This window comes from Canis lupus, chromosome 25 (genome assembly GCF_003254725.2).
Source record: "Canis lupus dingo isolate Sandy chromosome 25, ASM325472v2, whole genome shotgun sequence".
Classification (NCBI taxonomy): domain Eukaryota; kingdom Metazoa; phylum Chordata; class Mammalia; order Carnivora; family Canidae; genus Canis; species Canis lupus.
Genome location: NC_064267.1, coordinates 15,941,496 through 15,960,650, shown reverse-complemented (window position 1 = coordinate 15,960,650; position 19,155 = coordinate 15,941,496). Strand labels below are relative to the sequence as shown.

At 39.1% G+C, this 19,155-nt stretch overlaps 1 long non-coding RNA gene across 2 annotated transcripts in view; it reads left to right on the top strand.

Moving 5' to 3' along the window:
* The window catches only part of LOC112669532 (uncharacterized), a 52,129-nt gene extending 36,010 nt beyond the window's left edge, over nucleotides 1-16,119 (top strand). For both annotated transcript variants that reach the window (XR_003142324.3, XR_003142323.3), the window contains 2 exons: nucleotides 11,397-11,601; nucleotides 15,901-16,119. This is a non-coding gene — a long non-coding RNA (uncharacterized LOC112669532). The remainder of the gene's footprint in view (nucleotides 1-11,396; nucleotides 11,602-15,900) is intronic.
* Nucleotides 16,120-19,155: the final 3,036 nt, after the last annotated feature.

Here is a 19,155-nt window from a genome sequence, read left to right as displayed (position 1 = left end):
TATGCTTAAAGTCTGCCTTCCATGTATTATAAAGCAAACATAAGAAGAGATCAGTAGGGATCCCTGGGTGGTGCAGAGGTTTGGCGCCTGCCTTTGGCCCAGGGCGTGATCCTGGAGACCCGTCGGGCTCCCGGTGCATGGAGCCTGCTTCTCCCTCTGCCTGTGTCTCTGCCTCTCTCTCTCTCTCTCTCTGTGTGTGACTATCATAAATAAATAAAAATTTTAAAAAAAGAAGATATCAGTAGAATATAGCTGCCATTTGCATGGAGATCCATGGAAGTCACCAGACAATCCAGTTTAAAAGTTAGGACAAAAAGTTCATAAGGCAAATCCTCCTTGAAGACATGTCAATTGAGCAAAATCTTAACTGTTTCAATTCATGAAACTACTGAGAACCAGTTTAAATGCCTCTGTAGTTTTCTTTGCAAAGTCAGGTGTGGGTTCTGAGTAGTAGAAATATTTTACAGTTATCAGTTCATTGGCCCACATGCTTTTTACTGCCATATCATTCCCTGTAGGATAGAGGAAATATGATAGCTCTTAAGGACATACAATGGAAAAAGTAATAAAAAGTAACTCTGAAAATGTATGTATCTAAGTATATTTTCTTTGCTCTGTCAGCTAAAAGGGGATAGAAGCAACGATACCCCAGTAGCAATGAGCACACCTAGTGCCCAGATCCTGGCTTCTAATACCATTTTCCCATCAAAGGAACCTGAGTCCTTTGTGGAAATAGCCGATTCTCTTATGGCTGAGGCAGGAAATATTGAAGGTAAGCCAGGGGTATCTTGTGGTGTAAGTAAAGAATTGCTTAAAATAAAAACAAAACAAAAGTTCCCCTGCCAGTGATGGACGTATGTCCAAAAGAGACAGAATCCAACTGAAAGGCCTCCAACGACCAAATCAGGGGCAATTTTAGCAACTAAAAACAGAGTATTATACTGTAATTCAAATTTTAGAGTAGATAGCGATATGGATTAATGATTGATTGAATAAACAAATAAGTGGAAGAGAAGAGATAAATCTGTCCTGAGTAGTTTCATATAATTTATGCAAGCACTCTGCCTCACCCCTTAAGTGTAGGTTGTGCGTGGTGACATCACTCCAGGAAGTACAGTGAGAAGGGGCTGGGGAAAGTACCTGCAGGGGAGAAATTTGACAAACATGACCTCTACCAGGTGTTAAAATCAACATCAGTAGTGATGAATCATGTTGATACCACACATGCATCATTGAGATGATGGGAATAGAAGGGCTCTTTACCTCTGTGGTCTTCCTCCAAAAACCCAGAATGTCAGTCTCACCATGAGAAAATCATCATAAAAACACAAATTGAGAGGCATTCTACAAAGTACTTGACCAGTACTCCTCAAAACTGTCAAGGTCATCAAAAACAAAGCAAGCCTGAGAAATTGTCACAGCCCAGAGGAGCCTAAGACATGCGCACTAAATGTAATATGGTTTCCTGAGTGGAATTCTGGAGCAGAAAAAGGACATCGGGTAAAAAAAAATTAAGAAAATCTGAATAAGGTAAGGGCTTTATTCATTAATAATTTACTATTGGTTAATTAGAGTTTATTAATAATGTATTAGCATTGGCTCATTGATTGCAACAAATAGAACATAATAATAGAAGATGTTAACAATAAGGGAAAGTGAGGATGGGATATATGGGAACATTTTATATCTTTGCAACTACTTTTGTAAATCTGTAACTGCCCTTAAATAAAATATTTATTTAAAAAGGGATATAAATGTATGGTTCCTTTCCAGTTGACTCTGTGGTGTCCCCTCCATCACAAAGCTGAGAAGGACAGGATGTTTTAGGTGGCAAGAGAAAAGGATAGTAAAAGCTCTTCTCTCAGGGCACCTGGGTGGCTTAGTTGGTTAAGCATCTGCCTTCAACTCAGGTCATGATCCCAGACTCCTGGGATCGAGCCCTGCATCAGGCTCCCGGCTTGGTGGGGAGTCTGCTTCTCCCGCTGCCCTTGCCCCCTGCTTATGCTCTCTTTCTCTCTCTGAACTAAATAAATAAAAATTTAAAAAAAAGTTCTCCTCTCTACAAGGGCCCATTTTTCTTTTTGTGAGAGGCAAGAGGAACAGTGGTACCCCTGTCTGACAGGTCCTTAAACTCTGGCAAGAGAAGTGGATATTCAGAAGAGGCAAAGAGTCAGAAGAGGACTGAATAAGTCCTCAAGACCTAGGATGGCTGGTTACTGTAATGATTACACAGAAATTACTTTCCATCTAGAATCAAATATATATACACTTACAAAAGAAAGAATGATCTTTTTAAGTGAGACTTATTTTTAAAGCACCCTTTGCTCTGTATGAGTACACAGTGACGACATATTTATAGTCATAAAAATACAGCAAAAGTAAGAGAGACATATCATCTTTTGTCCACACTTAGACAAACAATGAACATTTAGAAAATTTTAGGTTGCTCCTCTCAAGTACCAACACCACCATCTATACAAGCTGCGGCAACCCAAGGCTGAACCCGAAAATGGAACCTCTCTGAGTCAGGGTCTCTGCCCACTGAACCAGCCTGAAGGTTAGCCAAGGTCAAGGAGCAGCTGCAGGGAATGAATCACCGGCTTCCTCCTCTCCAGAAGAGGCATCCAGCCGGGTGCAATGCCAGCAACACCGTCTGATTTTACCCTGTGGACCTCCTATCCAGCCTCCAGCTGCGTTGCGTGTGCCAGCTCCTGCCTGAGTTCACCCTTTGACATAAAGTTTCATTTTTGTTCTGGCAAATTAACCTCATCGGGCCTGATTCCTGTACTCTCTGTTTCTAAGCAGTACTGAGGCCTGTTATGATGGTCTCTTTTTCCCAAGTAGACCCAGGCACTTTTCAGGATGCTGGACAGATCCACAGGGCCTGGAAGGCAAGTGTCCATATTCAAGGGATAATTGCTTGGGAAGCCAGTCATTATTACCGAACTCTGGAGGGTTGGGGGTACATGGGCTTTGGCAGAGAGAAATTAGAATCATCCAGAGTGCTTTCTCATACTTCCTCCACATACTCCTGGAAATAATGCTATCCTCTCTCCCTGGCGGGGGTGTGCAGCCTCCCACAAGAAACCACTGTGGATGTGAGTCACTGTCACTGGTGAGAACAGAGTGCTGGGCCCAGGTAACCAGCACTGGGCCACATGCACGGGTGCAGCATTGTGAAATATTACAGATCTTCCATAATGAATGGCAGCCGGTCACTGTTCCATGGCTGTGTGACCAGATGTCCCACCCCCAGGCCCTGTATCCCCCAGTCCTCAGCAGGATTCCTAAATATGATATACCATTAAAGATAGATTCAAGGTGATTTTAAAAAAAAATGTTACTTATTGAAAAGAAGAAGAAGAAAGTAACCATAATAAGAGAGGTATTGATAGCCAAGTGAATAAATACAAATCTGATACTTCAGTCAGGCCAATCCTTTCTCTCCACTCATGTATTCATTTGAGGATCACTTGCTAATCATCTACTGTACTCTATAGGGAGAGTTTGGGAATGTGATGAATGCACGCTAATGATAAATGCCGCAACAGGTGTGCATGCACTGTTTAGTGTATAGGGCAAACATTCCCTACTCTTACAAGGGTGGTCGAAAGCAGGCTTTCACAGGAAATGACTCAGGGTACAGGTTGCAACAGAGCAGTCCACTGGCAATGGAGGTTATAGAGAATGAGGGTGGAAAGCAAGAAGGAAAGAGGAACAGCCTTCCCAGCAAAAAGAGCAGCATATACACAGTAGGGGGTAGGAAGCATGTGGGGCTTGGGCAAGGGTGTTGGGGAAGGAAGGGGAGAGCAGGACTAAGAGATAAACTCAGAAATATCAGATCATGAATGCCTCCTAGTCGTGCTAGACTAGGATATTATACTGAGGGAGATAGTTACAGAAGAAAGGAAGTAGTGGAAAGGGCTGATTAGCTTTGGGTTGTGCCATGCTTCCTTCAGTGGCTGTGAAGAAGATTGATCTGAGGAAGGTGAGAGACTGAGAGGTTTCCCTTCTGCGTGGGGTGACATACTAGGAAGGGTCTTCATGTGGTGGTTAAAAACAGGGACTCTGAAGCCCAATTGACTTGCTTTGAGTTAACACCTTGTGTGATCTGGATTATGTTACTACACTTCTCCATGCTTCTGCTTTTCCAGTCTGTAAAATAGGAAAATCATAGCATCTATTCCATAGGGTTGTAGGGCACCCGTTCATGAGGGCACCACTTGCATGACACAATCACCACCCAAAGGCCCCATTTCTTAGCACCATCACACATTCGTTAGGATTTCAACATATGAATTGGAGGTCAGGGGGCCACAAAAATTCAGTCTAAATAGCAGGAGGCAGATCCAATTTAGAGATAATGGGAAGGTTGTTTGTTAAATCTTTTCCATATTCCTTTGGAAAGATGAGCAGGGAGTAACATTAACACACCTGACAAACATCCCTCAGTAATGATTTTGCAAATTGTTGTCACTGCAACACACAACGTCATTACCTCATCCTGGACCAAGGTAAAACTGGTCTCATCCCTTGCACTGCAGCAGAAATTTTCCTAAATCTGACATCTGATGTTATCGCCCCTCTAGTTTAAGCAAAACATATTTTCTATGACTCTCATTACCTTAAACCAATGCTTCACAGTGCCCATCACTCTCTGGCTCAAACCCACTGGCCCCAGAGATTCAGCGAATCTTCCATTCAATGGCTACTTCTGTACATCTTCAATTTCAGCAACACTGAACAACTAGCTGTTCCCAGAAAATCCCACGTTTTACCACATCTCCCTGTCTTGGTCCAGCATGTTGCTTTTGCCTGAGGATGCCGGTCTTTGCCTTTTGGTTTACTCAACCTAAGTTTCACTTCATCTCTGAAAACTTGTACATTTCTTCGCTTCCTCTCTGGGCTCCCTTAGCAAAATTAAGGCTAACATTATTTTGTCCTGTAATATTTATTTAACCACTCTTTTCTCCCACTACCATGAGCTTCTTGAGGGTAGAGGGTAAGTCTGCCCATTCTGTGGTGCCCAGCCAGAACAGATGGTCAGCGCATGCTTGTGGAATAAATGAAGTAGTCTGTGAAGATTGATATTTTGCTCTGCCACCACCTCTGGGCTTTTTTATAAAATCAAAGTGAACAGACAATAATCAGACCTCATCATCCTGTGTAACAAAACAACTTAAAATTTTCTCATAGAAGCTTTCTGAACCTCTGACATAGTTCTGTTCTTCTGGTCTCCAACAATTTTTGAACTCTCCAAAGGCCAGTGTTAAGGTCACAGACCAGTCTGTTGGTATGGTCACCATGTGGTGTCTGCCATGTTTACCCTCTCCCACACCAGTTTCCATTGGAGCTTCATGAGTGCCACCACTGATGATGCCCTTCAGGCCTTGTGACATCCAAGAGCCAAATGTATCAAGGCACCAATGGTACAGCCTCGGAGCAGAGGTGGCATGGCCCCTGTGACCCTCTTCTAGGGTTTATTACTCATGCCTCATGGCAGATCTCCTTCTGTTCAGAATCTCACAAAACCTCTTATAAAAATAGTCTTTGGCTTCTGACTCTTATTCTTTACTCCCAATCCAAAGTTTAATGCAAAATCACGAGTTCTTGTCTGTTCTAGTATAGTTCATCTTTTGACTCCAAAACCTGTGTTCTACCCACCACCACCTAGCGGTTTATAAATCCACAAAGGTGAGGATGCATGAATATTCCCACATGCCAACATGATTTTTGTTTATTTTTATTACTTTTTTATTTAAATTCAATTTGGGGCAGCCCGGGTGGTTCAGTGGTTTAGCGCTCCCTTTGCCCCAGGGCTTGATCCTGGAGACCCAGGATCAAGTCCCACATCGGGCTCCCTGCATGGAGCCTGCCTATGTCTCTGCCTCTCTCTGTGTGTGTCTCTTATGAATAAATAAATAAAATATTTAAAAAAATAAATTCAATTTGCCAACGTATAGTATAACACCCTTTGCTCATCCCGTCAAGTGCCCTCCTCAGTGCCTGTCACCCAGTTACCCCATCCCCTCAGCCACCTCTCCTTCTGCAACTTTTTGTTTCCCAGAGTTAGGAGTCTCTCATGGTTTGTCTTCCTCTCTAATTTTTCCTACTCAGTTTCCCTCCTTTCCCTTATAATCCCTTTCACTATTTCTTATATTCCATGTATGAGCGAAACCATATGATGATTGTCCTCCTCTGATTGATTTCACTCAGCATGTTTGTTTAGCCTGAGAACATCTTGGGTAATCAAAAACAAAATTATATACTTGTTTGAGAGAGTCTATGTGGATTGTCTATCCACAAACTGTAGGCATGATGGTGGCTTTCTCATACATACAGTTTCTCTCTGTAGAATACACAGCTGTAGAATAAATCCTGGGCATCGCCGGTTCCTAATACATTTTGCCAAATTCTTCTCTCTAGTGATTTATATTCCTAACAATCAACTCAACCTCCTTCTACCCCATACCCTGCCAAAATTGTAATGTAGCAAACTTTTTGAATTTTTTAATATGATAGGTTAAAAATGGTGTCTTGTGTTATTAGTATGAATTTCTCTTAATATGGCTGAGGTTATGCATATTTTGTGATTTTTAAGAAGTGTTTGTATTTTACACATATATTTTCCTTATGGACTTGGATGAGTCTTCATGTGGTAAAGGGACTTAGTCCTTGTGATATGAGTTACAAATATTTTTCCTACTTTATTATTGGTTTTTGACATAGGGCTTTTTTTTTTTCAATTAGCAATAATTGTACCTTGGGTAAACCTCATTGGAGGGAGGGTTTGTGCTTATTTAAAAATCATTAAATATATTTATGAGTCTATCAGTCTGTTCTTCTTGGGCTCTGGGGTTTTATAGCATATTTAAAAATATTTAAGATTATAAAAACATGTTCCATGTTTCTTTCAGTTTACTTATTTATTTACTTTTAAATGTTTGATTTTTTTCCAAATTTTTCTGATGTATATTTTAAGATAGGAATCTTCCCCACTCCCAGGTACCCAGCATTTTTTTTAAAACTTTGTCAGTGTTTTGAAATTCATAGATGACATTTTAAATCATTTAGATAAATATATTAGGAACCACTATGGAGACGTTCAAAAGTATTTGAACATGTTTTAGACTTAAAATTCCCCCCACCTATGTGAAAGCAGCAACAGATTTATTACATTGCAATGTTTTAACTTCATATGGCAAGAACACTATAAATAAAGTTGAAGGACAAATAAGGAATAATTAATATGCAGCAAATATAGCAGAAGTTAAACATTTACCAAGTATTTACTCACTTATATAAAATGAGTGCTTCAATAGAAAAATAAGCCAAAGAAAAAAGAGACAACCATATGTATTCAAATGTTCAATCCCACTAGTAACAAAAGAATTGGAAAACAAATGCAGAGTAGTTATCATTTCCCACTCCCCTAATAGACTTATAGAGTAAAGATCATATTAAATATATTAACAATATATTTGTGTTAAATATGTGTCAAAATGGGCAGTTACAAATGATATTGGCAGTAGAATAAGTGCATATAGCCTTCTTGGAAGGGAATCTGGCCATATGTCTTGAAATTTTATATTTTCCTCTCTGTTTACTCAGAAACTATATTTAACTAAATTTATCAAAGGAAACAAGCAGCTGATTGTGCCAGAATGCATGTACAAACATGTTATTTCAGCATTATACATGTGCTAGAAAGAACTAAAAATACAGTATTGTTCTGTAATAAGGGCCAATTAAAATCATCAGTCATGACCATATTGGGACATTATTTATCCATTTAAAAAGTTGTAAGAATCTGAGAATCGACATAGAAAATGTTCATGGAATATGGTTATGGAAAACCAGGTTACAAAACGACATGTTTAACTTGATCCTATTTACATATATATATATATATATATATATATATACCTAATTTATCCATCTTTCTATCTATGCATTCATATATCCATCCATTTACCTACCTACCTGCCTATCTAAAAGGTTTTTATATATAATATCATGTAATTTAATAATTATATATAATAGAATAATAACATTATTATTATATGATATCATGCAATATGATGGGTATAGTGAACATTGCAATGGCTTCACCACAACCTATTTTACTTCCTTTACTAAATTTCATCCAGATATTTAGACCTTCTTCACTCAAGTCTGTGAATTTGAGAGAAGCTAACTCCACCTAGAAGGCTCTGGGAGTGGCATGGTTGCTTAAGGCCTAAACTGACCAGTGTAATACTATCTCACCTGGATACAGTTATTGACTGGGATGTGGACCAGTGATTCGTCTCAGGAGAGTGCAGTGGGAGAATGTGTTTGCTGATAACTTGTAGTGATGGCAGTCTTTGCTCTCCTGAGAGAACTTCCAGAAGTGGCTCCCAGTCCCTCTTCTTGGATGTGGTCATGTGCACATCTATTCCCGTTATGGTTTGGCACCCATCCTGATATCATAAGAGAAAGGGAGAGCATTGGTGAGGCTGATACCATGGAAAACAGAGTGAAGAAACAGGACACAGGTAGATCCTCAATGGCATCACTGAGCCACTGAGTCAATCAACCCTGAAAACCATCCTACCTCTGGACTTAGTTCCACAAAGGCTCACTATCCACTATCCACTTCCATCACTTAAATCAATTTACTTAAATGTGCTTTTGTCAGCCCAAAGCAATCACAAGTACCATCATTTGGGGTGTGTGTGTGTGTGTATGAGTGTGTGTGTGTGTGTGTGTGTGTATGAGTGCATGTGCATTGGCAGGTAGATAGCCATATATGTAGAGGAGAAAAAAAATGAAGTGATATTCGTCAGAATATAACAAGTACATTCTGGGTTGGAATTATAACTGATGTTCACTTCATATTTGTGAAAACCTTTTGGATTTTTTCACAGCAAACCTGAATTATTTATTTGATCAGAGGAAAACAATAACAAAAGCAACAATTTAGAAAACAAAAATCAACAGTTATATTTGAAGGAAAAAGATTAAATTCAGAATGTAGCAGAAAGGATGTGTGTGTGTGTGTGTGTGTGTGTGTGATTCTCATAATTTTGTAACCACAAGTACCAAATGAGCCAAAAATATGTAGCAGCCAAAAATTACATATGAACCTAATGCAAACTTTGGTTTTTTAAACAGAACAGTGTCAAGATCAAGGGTGTTAATAATCCCACTGTTCTCTGCTCAGGTCAGACCACACTTGAAGTATTGTTTTCAATTCCCTATTCCTAGAGGAATTTAGGCACTAACTGACATATTCCAGGGATATGGGGGAAGGATTTATGCATTTGGAAAGAGATGGAATTTTAAGACTTTTGAGATTTTTTTCCACATTTAAGATTCTATAGTTCTCCAATTTTATGTGTTGTTCTTGGACATTGAAAAACAATCATATTCTAAGTGAAGAAACCAAGGTTCAGAGAGTTGCAATGGCATGCCCAGGGCCATACAAGTCGTGAGTAGCAGATTTTTGTCTCGAAGATGTGTTAGAAAGGAAATAGTTGGACTGATATTTGTTAAGGGGACAGTGACATAGATTATTAAGGCAGAATCATTTAGTTTCAAGTGACTCAAGATTAAACAACAGACAACTTTTTGGGACTGAGAGTACATGATACTGTTTTCAAAAATAGCCGTTCTAGGGAAGAGGAAGTTCACTTGTGACTAGCTCAGTAAGTCCAACAGCCCAGAACTGGTGAAGGTCTTTCAATTGTTCTTCTTGCAGAGCAGAAGTAGTAATTTTCTGATGCGAAGAACCATCTCAGGATGGTCAAAGGTGACTCAGGATAAAGGGAAGGTTCCAAGGCTTCTTATTGTTTCCGGGCACTTCTTCTTTTTGTCCCTGGTAAAATACCCAGCCTCTCAGCTGGGCACCCGGCGGCCCAGATGAAGACAGCATTGCCCTGCCCCTTGGCAGCACAGTAAAGCCTGTTACTCCTCCATTTACAAAATAACTTATCCCTTTTGCAAAGTTGCTAAAGGTTGGTAGCTGTGGGATAAATCTAATAGCCATTTATGACAGGACTGTTCTACAATTCAGGAAGCAAGAGGCTAGATGCACTACCTAGGCTTCACTTTTGAATTGCTTATACCTTAGACACCCAGAATTGTTTCCACTCTGTTATTAGAAGCATGGATGATTGCTGAACCTGGACCACAGAGAGACTTAGCAAGGGCAAATGAATGGGCCAGCACAAAGGTAAGTGAGAAAGGAATCTAAACAGAACTAGGACTTATTTGGAACTTGAGGCAACTTCAATCTTCATCTGATGCTCTAGTAAGTCAATAAGTAAGGGGTAAAAGAGATCAATATAATACAATACATAGATTAATTGAGAATGAAGGAGAAGAAAGTGCAGAGTTTTAAAGAAATGGAGGTCATGGCCAGAAGTTGCCAACAAAGTTAATAGCGATTGCCTCTTTAGGAGTGGTGCTGGGTGGGGTGGGCAGGAGGAAGGGCGTTCTTGCTTTCAATTTTAAGTGCTCAGATTATTTTATTTTTAAATATGAGTACACATTTTACTTTAGTAAAAATGCACACACACACGGCTCTGGCTCTCTTTCTGAGTGATGCTAAATGATTTTCCAATGTGGGCAGAGGCTGCAAAACAATCTGCAGATGGAGCACGGATACATAATGGGCATATTTCTACCCAGAGACTGGAGCATTCATAATAGTCAGATAGTTATGCTGCCTTCAGTCTGTTCCATCTCTGCCTATGTTTGGGGGGGGGGAGGGAAGTACTCTTCTTCAATTCAGCACTAACTCTGATGGTAGCCAAGTGTGCTACTTCAGCCTACTATCCTCAAGTTTCCTTGTAAAAAGTTATTGGAGCTTTCAGCATATTAGAACATGAATTTTTTTGTTATATAAAGACAGAACTGAACAGAGGTTTCTGAAAGGACATGCATTTTTTTTTATTTGAAAATTTTCTTGTAGTATGGCATTTTACTCCCCAAGAAGTAGCATGTTGGGTGTGAAAAAACAAAAACAAAATCAAACCCCAGTCAATAATAACACTAGACCATAGGAGAGCGAACTGCTAGCAGCTCATGTGAAAGTTTCCTACTGTGAATATCTGGTGTTTTTCTCTAGATCTCGCTGAAATTAAAAATCACAGAATAAGAAATAAATGTTCCTTTTAACTCTGCAAGACCTTACCCATGGTAGGTAAGCATATCAGTACATCGTGTCTTCAAAATTATTTCCTTAAACATTCTTCTTTTGGTATTGCATGAGTCACAAATTGATTTTTTTCTTTTAAACATCAGAATCACAGTTTTTCTCCTACTATTGACAAACTGAAGGTACAGTGGAGCTAAATAACATGTTTTTGCTGTTGGTAGTGGTTTTTGTTGTTGTTTGTTTGTTTTTACAGTGAGCTCTCTGAAGGACAGAGGGTCATCCTGTTTCAATCTCCAGAATATGCTTTCTCCCATGGAAGTGAACTAAAGAGCACTATCCAGAAAAAAATCAGGACTCATCCGTGGGAGGTTCCAGGGCTCAAAGACGTTTGGCAGCATTGCTGATGCAGACATTCAAGTCAGAAGACCAGATCTTGGCTTATCTTCAAGGAGAGTGAGGTCTGTTTTGTGCTCCGATGGAAACTGGCAGGGTTCTTTGATAGGTGTTAGGGTTTTAAGAGAATGAGATAGTGACATTAAATTTGCAACAGTTATTTTACAAAATCTTAAGATCCATGGGAATAGCCCCATTTCTGCTCCAAAATGAGTTTTGGACAAGTGTATCACCTTTGGGTTATACTTACATTTGTGTCCTTGTATTGGTATTTTCCTTTTCCCAGCTGGGTTTCTAGTTTTCATTGGGGGTTCAGTTTTAGGTGGTTGTAAAAGGTCAAACTCTCGGTGAATAATTTTCAGAATGTTCAGTACCTTGGAACTTCTAATATGGAGATCTTTTTTGGTAACATTCATGAGCAATACTTTAATATTCCAAAAGAGGGAAGTTATATTCATCTAAGCTCTGGGAAACTCATTTTCACACACGCATATAAAGAAATCCCAACTATCATGTTAGTGTGTTTTTTTGACAACAATAATCCTATCTTACAGAGTTAGGAAGGAAAGTATGAACTATATTATTATATTCTGGGACTTAATCTGTAGAAGTCAAAATGTTACTGTTAGTAATTTCCACAGGTCTTTGAAGGCTCCACCTAGACTTGGTTCTGTGCCAAGATAATACAACCCATTTTTTTTTTCCTAAGGGAATTTGGTATTTCTTTCTGGATCCACATTTTCTATGTTACTCTGACTCTTACATCTGCCTCCAGCTAGGACTACGCCTAACACATTGCTGCCACATTTCCAAAAAGAATTCACTGAGTCTGAAAACATAGATGTGGTCAAGCTCCATGTATTGTTTGTGGATTATCCAATTATTGGAATGAATGCTGTCCACAACAGTACTTGTCCTTACAGCCTCACCAAACCATAGAGACCCAAGTAGTTTTGTCCCTACTGATTTGTCCTCCCCGTTAATTTTATATTAATTAAGCATTAGAAGACATTTGCACAAATGCTGAGGAGTGGGGGAAACCCACAGTAATAGTACAGATTTTATCATTGCACATTTAGTGTTTCCTATAAACTCACCATAGTTTTTTGGTACATTCTATACGCCTTGAATAAAAAGTAATGGTGCAATACTATTTTCTCCTGCTCTAGAGTATTTCTAAGCATGAAGTTTTCTTTATAACTTGAGTTCTCAACTATGCATACCAGTTATTATGTTGCATTTGGTTCATTGATACTCTGAGTCTACTTAAGTAGTAGGCTGTTTCTCTTAAACCTAACTAAACCTTTTGAAAATTGTCTCAATTTTCCATTTTCCTCCTTTCCCTCCTATTTTTCCCACAGTTTTAGGTCTCCCAAGTTGTTACTGTCAATATTCTGTAGACAAATTTTCAACACTTGCTAGAATTATCTGTAAAGTAAGAATATAATGAATACAATCAGATAATTTTCTAATAGTTCCATGGGCTCTGTAATGTCCATTTGGCTTCCTAGGAATCTCCTGTCTCTTTTATTTTGTATATTTCCCTATTATTGGCTATATGCTAGATCAAAGGCCTGTAAATTGTGTTCCACCTCTATGGAGAGGTGCTGAGGAGCCACCTCAGATGGAAACTAGAGCCCATGTTTTTCTCTTTCCCCTCAACCTGCTAGATGGTGGATCTGCATGTGCTTGGGTTTACAAAAAAAAAAAAAAAAAAAAAAAATTCACATTAGTTAAACAGTTGAAATCCACAGTTGTAGATGGATGAGGTTATTACACAGTTAAATTACATTTAAGTAAGTAAATGAATCAAACCATGAATATATAAGCAGCAGATGTACTGAATTCTTTTATTGACAGATGTATTATCTATTGGAATAATTATAATCAACGCAATACCACCCAAACCACAAAATTCTTTAGGCAAAGATAAATGGGTGAAGATGAAGGGTTACAGAATATGACTAGTTGGTCTTAAAAAATGGGTTTGGCTAGTCTTTGGGGGATCTGCTGAGTGACTTCTTCCTTAATATTAAACCCTTGTGATTTCAAGGAAAATTTAATCCATATGTCTCTGATTCAATTACTCTTAACTCATTAAATGTTTTTTTAGGGCTATTTGAAATTTGAGAAGCCTTTTTATGAGCTTTAGTAATCCTTTGTTCTTTGAATTAGGAAGGAGAATATTGCCAAGAGTTAATGGTACTTGAACCTCAATACACTTGAGGGTATTCTAAACTTATCAAAGGTCCAGCATCCTGTCATAACCAATGACTCAGGTGCTTGCAACCTCTCTGCCACTTGCTACTCCTTCCACATGCCCTATGATGTTGGAGCATTTCTTTTCTTTTCTTTTCTTTTCTTTTCTTTTCTTTTCTTTTCTTTTCTTTTCTTTTCTTTTTTTTTCTTTTTTTTCTTTTCTTTCTTTTCTTTTCTTTTTTCTTTTCTTTTCTTTCTTTTCTTTTCTTTTCTATTTTTTAAAAGACTTTTATTTATTTATTCATGAGAGAGAGAGAGAGAGAAATAGAGAGAGAGAAAAAGAGGCAGAGACACAGGCGGGGGGAGAAGCAGGCTCCATGTAGGGAGCCTGAGGTAGGACTTGATCCCAGGACTCCAGAATCATGCCCTGGGTCAAAGGCAGGCACTAAACCGCTGAGCCACCCAGGAATCACCAGAGCATTTCTTTTACATGTGGCAATGACCTTTTCATGCAAGATAGCTATTGCTGCTGAAGGACAGTGACATCCATGAGTGGAACACACATTCAAGTTATCATCGCTTTTGGGGCTAAGCTAATTAAATAAAAATTGAACACTCTGAGAGGCAGAAGTCACTACTCTTCTTTACCTTTTCTTATTGTTGTAGGTAAGAACATATAGATAACTTAGGTTAACCTTGAGAAGGTATCGTACATTTGAACAAAGGGAATGAAATAATTTGTGATTTAAGGACACTGAGCATTCAAAATTGACATTTGCAGAATTCCTCAAAGAACACAGATTTGCTGAGTAATATCAATGGCTTATGCTGTTTTAATGAAAAACGGGTTTACCTGAAGTCTTAGCTACACATTTTTGAGACCCGAGCTACTATCTATATATCAAACCTGTCAGTGATGACTCAATCAGCGGTGAAGAAATGTTCCTTCTAGCTTAAGGGTGGGAATAATTTGTCTGTTGACTTTTTTAGTTTAATTTTAATAAGTTGGATCATGAAAACTTCCTAGAAAAAAAAAGAGCCATTAAGACACACAGAAGCCACAATTTCGAATCATGGGATATGACTATTGAATTTGAACAATCAGTGTATCAATGCTCCCTAGGAGCCAGAGACCAAATGGCTCATTTGAATCTATGGCCTCAAATAGCTCATGAAAGAGAAAAAGAAAAACCAGCAATAGTGATAACTACCATCCCTAAACCCGAGAAGATCCTAATACCTACATAAGAGTGTGGGTATCTCTCATCATCAATATTATCTTCCCATGTAAAAGATGACATGAGAAATAGTTGAATTATATTGTATATTCTCCTGGGGCAAGGAGGAAGAACTCCAACTGAACAGGCCCAATAATGTTTTCCTACCATTGCTCTTTGTGAAGATTCCTTTATAAATAGAGCAATATTATGTTCACTGCAGTGACTAAGGATTTCTAAGCAAAGCAATACAGGACAATTTCAAAGATGAGAACTTCCAAATTTGTAGAACTAAACTTGAAACATATGATCTCTTACCTCCATTTGCTTCCGGATATATAGAAATTTCCAAGTGTATTGGCAATGTTTATTTTGTTTTATTTGTCTGGTTAATTGCAAAAGAAGGTCAAGGATTATTTTTGAATGTAGGTCATGATTGTTTACACAACACAAGCATCTACTTAGGTAGAACCAAATGTTTCCAAATATAATTTTTTAGACAAATTGACTTTAATTAAGGATAAGGGTGTGAAAACATATTGTGAAAGTATCACAAAACCTCGCATCCCATGAAATTAGCTCATAATTACCAAAATCTATTCAATGCTTCTACAGTGGCATTCTGATTAGTGTTGGTGAAAGAGTTCATATAAAAATATGATAGTCTGTCAGGTAAGTTTGAGCTATCAGGAACCACTCATGTTTTTAACTCCAAACCCTACAACAATGGAAAAATTTAGGCCTAGTGATTTTTTTTAATTAATAAGAATATACTCACAAAGAAAGCATTTACAGATGCAGGAATTGTTTTTAAAGAGAGAAAAAGCTACCTGACAAATATATTTACAACCTCTTGTTGGCACTGTAATGTACATGTGCTGTAAAATTATTTATAAAAAAAATAGTCTACTAGCAATTTTGCTTCTTTTAACTCTTTTCCTTTTGCAGTCTTAGCCCATGACATACACAGCATAGCAAAGCCCACCAAACTACCTGAGGGTGGACGCACACCCACGCTCAGCTCAGGAGAATGATGTGGGAAAGATACCCGTCTGGCCAAAGAAGCAGACACAGGGAGCTTCCAAAAACAAACAAAAGTTATATTTGTTTTTTTTTTAAATAAGTATCCAATTTTTCATGTCAATAAAGATAATCTGCTTAATAAAATATTGAGTTTTGTTATTTTTCTTTTCTTCTTCTCAAATGTAGGAGTCGTACTGAAGTATTTGAGGTATGTGAGGTATTGGAAAAATAAGCCTGCATGGAGCAGAGGCACAGATGGTTTCTGTGTTTAACGATTTTCTTCCTTCTTCTTCTCTTCATTGTGTTTTAAAGTTTTTTTTTTTTAATTTAATTTTTTTTTTTTTTATTCGTGGTTGCCGCTCTTTGCTGCCCGACCCAAGTTCTGGGTCCTGTGGGGACCAGGGTCCTTTAGAGGTCACAGTAACTCTGTGGAAGCTCCCGTTCTATGCAGCAAAGCTGAAACTCAGTGATATCCACGGGAGATAGCAGCTTCTTAACTTCCAAACCGAAAGACAAATTGGCTCATCTTGATTCTTTATCTCTGGCAAAGATTTTAATTCATGTTTACTCAGAGAACTTACTCAAACTCGACTTACTCAACTTACTTCAACTTACTTCAAAGCATACTAGGTTAGCTTTATGTTTGCTTATATATACTATTTGAAATAAATCCCTTGAAAAGACCTACACAGTGAATTAAAAAAAAATAGATGACAGAATCAAGAAAAACTTGATAATCCTCTTAATTTTATTGGAAGATGTCATTTGTTCTTCCATTTTTCCTTTCCTGTTTGGACATATACTGACCAGACTCCACATGCTGAACAGATTCCAATATACTGACCAAACTCCACATACTGACTAGATTCCCATATACTGACCAGACTACATATACTGATCAGACTCCAATGACAGTTAATAACAATTCTCAGAACAGTCTAATTTAGATATGACATTTAGTTCCCCATACCACCAGCCAGTCTTTACTCCTAATGTTTATCTCGTTTGTCAGTGAGAAATAGAGGTTAATATACAGGGAATGGAAGGGGCTAAAGAAGATGTGGTTTATGACAGTTTGAATACATTATTTACAGGCTCCCATTCCTCATTCCTAGGGGAATGTGTCTGACACTGTGCAAAGCAGATAACAAATGAGGATGCAGGAGGCCCCAGCGCTGCTTCCTGGTTTGCAACTCAGATGTGACAATGCACCAAGGGTGCACCATGGTGGGATGGAATCGGGGCACCTGTGAGATCCTCATGGCATGGAGCAGAGCTGGGGCCCTCCTGGGCAGCAGGGGATGGTTAGGGAAGTCCTTCTGAAGAAGTTCCTACAGGCATGAATCCCGGGTTTCTTTCAGTTGGCACAGTCACACCCCTCTTGTGGTTGCACTGCCATGGCCTGAACTATGGCACTGGGCTCCTCTACCCTTCCACCCACTTTCCTCTCCTCTCCCTCATCCTTAGTCTCGGCTTTATTCTGAGAGAGCCAGTTGTACCCCTTCTCATCCTCATGAGGGAGGGAACACGTTTATTATTTGTTGTGAGGGAAAGACAGTGCAGGAACCCACAGGAAATGATTAGAAGTAGAATCTGAAAAGGAAGAGGAAGTCATTATTTGGTGCTGAAACACTGAAGTGTTGTGAGTTATCTCCTGGGCAACCAGAACTGTGAGAGATGCTTTCACAATAATGATCATGGCTCCTAGGGACTTTGTGCTCTTTTGTTTCAGGGCTTCCTGGGCTGATAGCTCTTGGGTAATCTGTGAGAATTTGGAAAGAGTAAGAATAAGCTGACTTTCATAATGCTGCGGTCACCTATAGGATAGCATACAGATGGAGAGTACATACCTTAAGGCGAGGGCCCAGTTATAACCCCAAACTCGTGTGTGTGTGTGTGTGTGTGTGTGTGTGTAAGGAAAAATGGGAGGAGAAATTGGGAGTTGGGGCTGGGAGGATGGATAGTGATACTAGAGGTCAGGCAGAGAGCTAGGAATCTCTGTTTGCCTTAGTACCTCATTTGGGCTCATCATGTGAGTCCAGAGAATCAAAAGACACATCAGCCTAACTTTGCTTGCCAGCACCCTCCTTACCAGCACCAGACCCCACCTCTCACATTCTCAGGCTCTGCCTCAGAACGTCGTAGGTAATGGGTCAAGAGCAAGGACAGATACAAAGAGCAAGGCCACATCTTCATTTCTCGCTTCACCAAGCTCTCCTTGATGTACACGAGATGAAACATCCAAGTTGTGCCTCTGAGATCCTGGCCATCCTTTTCTCCATTTTAGAAATCTTTGTCTTTGTTTGCAATGGGTCACTTTAGATACAAAGTTTTTTTTTTTTTTTTTTTTTTTTTCAGTGGTGTTCCAGAAGTCACAAGACTCAACACACAGACTTGATTATATCCTGCAGGTAACTGTACTTACTGGACAGGCCTGAGGCTCAGTGAGTTCTGGGATTTTATGATGTGGTGTGTCCCTGGGCTCATGTAGTGGTAGATGGGTCCTCGGCCCCTGCTAGTCTTGAGAGCAAGCCATAAGCCCACCACTCAGAGAGGAGGTTATATAGGAAGTGCCTAGGATAGGAAATGTATGAGAAGTTGAATTGGTATAGAAATGACTGGTAAAAATCTCCATGACTTCCACTAGGGAAGCATTTATATTTCAGACCTATGCTGTCCAGTACAGTAGCCAGTTGTCATAGGTAACCATTAAAATTAAAACTAATCACACTAGCCACAATCCAAATGCTCAATACTCATGTGTAGCCAATGAATATCATTTGAGCAGTCTAGATACATAACCCTTCCAGCAATGAAGAAAGTTCTTTAATGGTCATTGCCATTTAGAGAGTTCCTATTAACATGGAATTTTGCTTTACTCATGGAGTTGTCTTCCAGATAGAACCCCGAGTCCTATCAAGAAATCATTCTTTCCTATTAACAATGTCTTCTCAGGATGCCTGGGTGGCTCAATCTTTGAGCATCGCCCTTTTGCTCATGGCGTGATCCCGGAGATCCGGGATCAAGCCGTATCAGCCTCCAGGCATGGAACCTACTTCTCCCTCTGCCTGTGTCACTGCCTCTCTCATGAATAAATAAATAAAATCTTCAAAAAAAAAAAAAAAAGGTCTCCTACCTCTTATTTTTATTTTGAAAATAGTTTAGTTCTTTTTCCCATTT